Genomic DNA, 6,000 nt, shown 5'->3' on the forward strand with positions numbered 1-6,000 from the left:
TCTGTCCTTGGGTCTATTATCTCCAAGTGGGTACATTTCTGCAACTGACTTCACCAAGATCTGTAAGCATATGATTATGCCTTAAGAGCTGTGGGTTCGATCCCTAGGTTGGGAGGATCCTCTGGAGAAGAAAATGGCAACCCGCTCCAGTTTCTTGCCTGGAGAATCCCATGGACAAAGGAACCTGGTGGGCTACAGTTCAGGAGGCTGCAAAGAGTCAGACCTGACTTAAGCGACTAACACCTTATTTTCTTTAGTTCGTGAAGATGTCTTAAGGCTTCTGAAAGTATTATCAGTATTAATATTGTGGTTTTATCTGCCCGATTTGAATAAACTTTAATAGTACAAATTGTAGATAATTGTGGTTTTCTCGTTCTTTTATTGTTTATGAGTAATACTTGGTTATTTGGTTATTTTAATACATTTAATATTAGGATGGGATAGCATTACTTTTTTCTTTTTAAATACAATGAAATGGAGGGATTGGAAGTCAATGTTAATGGTTTATCCTGTATAAGAAATAATCAATTCCTTTTAAAGTCAACACATAGAATGCCTCCGTATTAAACAGACATTGGAACAGATTACGATAAATAAAAGGGTTTGTGAACAAAGTGAGAAGCAGTGTTTAGTCATATTAGTAAAAAAGAAGACAGATTAGTAAAATCCAGGAGAGAAATCAGGACTAAAGCTATATATCTAAAAGTCCTTTGCACAGAGATGGAAGTTGAGCCCTAAGTGTAGATGATATGAGTTTTAGGACAAATATGTATAAGATATAATTGATCAGAGTTGTGGTGTAAGGAAAGAACAGTATACTTGGGATCTGGAGTAAAGAATTCAAATTTGGTTTTCATATAAATGCTGAGTGGCATTAGGTTATTTTTAAACATTCAAGTCTAATTTTCTCTTCTATGAAATAGGCATAGTTTATTTAATATACTTATAATAATTATTTTAATGTTTTTTTTTGCACATCCAAAAGACCACCTGTCTGTCATCTAATATGTTAGATTTATCACTTTGATGCAATCAGGGATTATTTGATACAGTAAGTTTTTGATGTTTATTCTGGCTAGATTCTGACTTCAGTCAGTCTAAATTTACTTGTGATTTCAACTATATTGAGCAACGCCCATTACTATATTGTAAGTCTAGTCCTATTTACTCTGGCTACTTAGGGACATAAGCATAAAAGCTCCCTCTTTCATGCTTAGGGACATAAGCATAAAAGCACATAAGCTCCCTCTCGTTTGCTGTCGCTCTGTCTCTTCTCTTTGTCCAACATTATCTACTTCTCTTTCTCAGCTTTACTCCATTGCCCCCACACTGGAATATACAAAAAATATTTCTTTTGCAGGGGACAGATATGTGGGGAGGAGTTACATTTCTGTTTCTAAACAAGAAGGAGTAACAGGGACCATATTTGCCCTTCTACCTGAAGCACTAAAAATAACCCCCCCTAAAATGTGAAATACCATTTTTTCAGATGTTGAACATCAAGCAAGAGAGGACAGTGATCCCTGGGAGATGAGAAATTAATGAAGTGAGCCCTATAGTTTTCCCACCTTACCTCCTTGAGTGAGTTTCCAGGTAATAAAATAGGGAGAGGGAACCCATTTGAAAAGGGTTTAGGGCATGGAGTTGAGAGGCCAGGGAGAACAAGGCAGCTAGTTTTCAGGTCGAAATCCAGAGAGGAGGAAGCAGCAGAAGAAAAGAACTCTGAAGATCTAAAGCGACAGCCCTGCACTTTCAAATGAGTACTTATCACTGCAGGTACATGAAGAAACTGACTGGGGCCTGGGAAGGCATCATCCAAGAAGATTGGAGGGAATGATTTTAAGAGGTCACATAAAACCAACAGATTATACACCTGAAAAAAGCCAGTTTGTACAACCTAAATATTTGTATTTTTAGTTGTTCAGTTCAGTTCAGTTCAGTTGTGTTTGACTCTTTGCAACCCCATGGACTGCAGCATGCCAGGCCTCCCTGTCCATCACCAACTCCCGGAGTTTACCCAAATACTTAATAAAGCTGAAAAAAGAAAGTAGATGTTTAAAAAAATGCAAACATAGCACTGATATAATTACTGGATACGGCATTTGAAAGTTATTCTGACTATATCTCATATAATTGTAGAGAAAAACTCCAGCATGTCATTTGAGATACAAAAGATGATATTTAAAGATATAGCACATGTCTTAAAAAGATAATTAATTAGATCTAGGAATGAAGGATATATCTAATACAAATATATCTACCATATTTTGGGCGGGATCAAAATAATTGGACACTGCTGAGGGAAAAATTAGTGAACTTGAAATCAGGGCAGTACTAACTCTTTATTTTTTAAAGTTCATTTATTTATTTTTAATTAATTAATTTTAATTGGGAGCTAATTACTTTACAATATTGTAGTGGTTTTTGCCTACATTGACATGAATCAGCCATGGATTTACATGTGTTCCCCATCCTGAACCCCCCTCCCACCTCCCTCCCTATCCCATCCCTCAGGGTCATCCCAGTGCACCGGTCATCCCAGTGCACCAGCCCTCCCAGTGCACCAGCCCTGAGCGCCCTATCTCATGCATCGAACCTGGACTGGTCATCTATTTCACATATGGAAATATACATGTTTCAATGCTATTCTCTCGAATCGTCCTACCCTCACCTTCTCCCACAGAGCCCAAAAGTCTGTTCTTTACATTTGTGTGTCTTTTCCTGTCTCGCATATAGGGTCATCATTACCATTTTTCTAAATTCCATATATATGTGTTAATATACTGTATTGGTGTTTTTCTTTCTGACTTACTTCACTCTGTGTAATAGGCTCCAGTTTCATCCACCTCATTAGAACTAATTCAAATGCATTCTTTTTAATGGCCGAGTAATATTCCATGGTGTATATGTACCACAGCTTTCTTATCCATTCATCTGCTGATGGGCATCTAGGTTGCTTCCATGTCCTAGCTGTTGTAAACAGTGCTGCAGTGAACACTGGAGTACACGTGTCTCTTTCAGATCTGCTTTCCTCAGTGTGTATGCCCAGAAGTGGGATTGCTGGGTCATATGGCAGTTCTTTCTATTTTTTTAAGGAATCTCCACACTTCTCCATAATGGCTGTAGTAGTTTGCATTCCCACCAATAGTGTAAGAGTGTTCCCGTTTTTCCACACCCTCTCCAGCATTTATTGTTTGTATACTTTTTGATAGCAGCCCTTCTGACTGGCGTGAAATGGTACCTCATTGTGGTTTTAATTTGCATGTCTCTGATAATGAGTGATGTTAAGCATATTTTCATAAATGCAGGATAATTATTTTACAATATTGTGATGGTTTTTGCCATACTTCAACATGAATTGGCCACAGGTATACAAGAGTAATTCTTTAAAATAAAGCAAATGGAATAAAGAGAAAATAAGACTGAAAAAGTGAACAGATTGGGTGAGAAGGTTTTAAGTAGTCTGATATACATGTAATTGGAGTACAAAAAAGAAAATGCATTAGCAAAAATGTGTTTAAAGAAATAGTGGATGGAAATTTTCTAAATTTGATAGAAAAAAATAAATAGTCACAAGAATATCAATAACCAGAGGAATGAGAAAAAGTAAGAAAACCACACCGAGGTTAAGATTTTTGCCAGCACCATTCTTGGCATTAGCCTTGGTTTCTCTTTAGTGGAAAAGTATTACACTTAGAAATCAAGATCTGGCAATAGATGTACAATTACTATTAACATATCTCTGATCCCAAGTCCTCTCAGTGGACATATTTGGGGAATAAATGTGCTTTTTTTATGTACATGTGTACATGTAAATATAGACATATTTACAAACATTTACATCCATTGTTGATTTCTAAATATATACCTATATCAATATCTCTCTCTTTCTATATGTATATTACTCTCTATATGTGTATACTGAAGGCAGTGAGCTCACACTGTCCCTAATTCTAATCCAGTACCACAGGGCTTATTCTAGTTTTTCCTCTTTTCGTGTGTTTTATGCCTCCACTAGTAGAAACCTGGCTCTCACTATACCTTATATGTTTACTTGTTGTTTTTTCCCCTGTATGTAATTTTGCTCCCATTTCGTTTCACATTACTTTCTGTCACTTCACTGTTCCTATGCTAGTATCCTTCCATTTTTTCTTACAAAGTGGTAATACTTTATTTGATCACGAGTAGAATTTTAATTTCAATATGTCCTTAGAGTCAATAAATTTTAATATATGAAACTACAAAAAGCAAAATGTATATGCTGATGTTTCTAAAAATGCATTTTGGAAAGAAGTTATAGCTCACAAGAAATTAATTGTGGAACCACTTTCGTTAATTACTCCCACCTCTCAGAATAATACATGTACATGCAAATCTTTCTAATACATGACTGAAGGATGAAAGTGTATATCTTTTGCAGGGGACCAATAGGAGGGGGAGGATTTAGATAGGAGTTTATGGGTGTATTCCTTATTTTTATTTTCCCTTTTTTATTGAAATATAGTTGATTTACAGTATTAGTTTCAGATATACAACATAGTAATTCAGTGTTTTAATAGAATATACTCAATTTTCGCTTGTCATGTCCAACTCTTTGCAACCCTATAGATTGTAGTATCTGTCTCAATTTAGAGTTATACAAAATAATGTATCCTGCTGCTTTTTTATTTTATACATAGTGATTTGTGTCTCTTAATCCCATACCCGTATCTAACTCCTTTCCCCTCCTATCTCCCCACTCTCCAGTGGGGAGCACTGGTTTATTCTCTATCTGTGAATCTCTTTCTGTTTTGTTACATACATTCATTTCATTTTTTAGATTCCACATGAAATTGATAACAGTATTTTTCTTTTTCTGACTCATTTCACCAAGCCTAATAAACTCTAAGTCCATCCATATTGCTTCAAATGGCAGAATTTCATCTTTTTGTAGCTAAATAGTATTATATATATATATATATATATATATATATATATATATATATATACACACACATGTGTGTGTGTGTGTTTGTAAATATATGTGAAACTGTAAGTCACTCAGTTTTGTCCCACTCTGTATACCCATGGACTGTAGCCCACCAGGCTCCTGTCTGGAATTTTCCAGGCCAGAATACTGGAGTAGGTAGCCATTCCATTCTCCAGGGAATCTTCCCATCCCAGGGATCAAACCTAGGCCTTTTGCATTGCAGGCAGATTCTTTACCAGCTAAGTCACCAGGGAAGCCCCAAATATGTGTGTGTGTGTGTGTGTGTGTGTGTGTGTGTGTGTGTGTGCGTGTGTGTGTGTATTCCACATCTTCTTTATCCCTTCATCTGTTGATGGACACATAAGTTGCCTTCATATCTTGGCTGTTGTAAATAGTGTTTTACTTTAGGTAAATTTTGGAAGGATTTTCAGAAGATATAACAATTAAAGTGTCATTAATTAGGTGACTATGATGTCATCTTAGGAGATCTATCATAATGGGGGTAAAGTGACATACAATGTTGTCCTCAGGGATGAAAGAACATGATCTATTTGGTTAGCTACATAGTGAATGCAGCATAATGCATGCAGAACAGATGGGAGAAAAACAGCGAGGGAAAGGAAAAGGAAAATATGTACCAGAAAAACTTGGCTGGGACCAGATAAAGTCTCTGGGTAAAACAGAAACCAAAAATAAATGAAAAACATGAAATCAAATAGTACTCTCAAAAAGGGGAGTGAAAAATATACGTCTTATGTGTTAAGTAGACATGTGCTCTGGATTTCTTTTGAAAAGCTGTATTTCAATTTTTGTTTCTAAAAGTTTACTCCCCCTTCTAACACTAGTTTTCACTACATTTTTATGTTATTTTCATAAGTGATAAAGTTAGATTATTACTGTGAAATTTCTTTTTAACACTTAAATTCTGTGATTTTACATATATCATTTATTTCCATTCTTCTATTTATATTGAAAAACTTATGTCCACTATATGAGCTTATTTTGTGCAAAAGCTCAAAGGTGTAATTTCC

This window comes from Dama dama, chromosome 16, assembly GCF_033118175.1.
Source record: "Dama dama isolate Ldn47 chromosome 16, ASM3311817v1, whole genome shotgun sequence".
Lineage (NCBI taxonomy): Eukaryota > Metazoa > Chordata > Mammalia > Artiodactyla > Cervidae > Dama > Dama dama.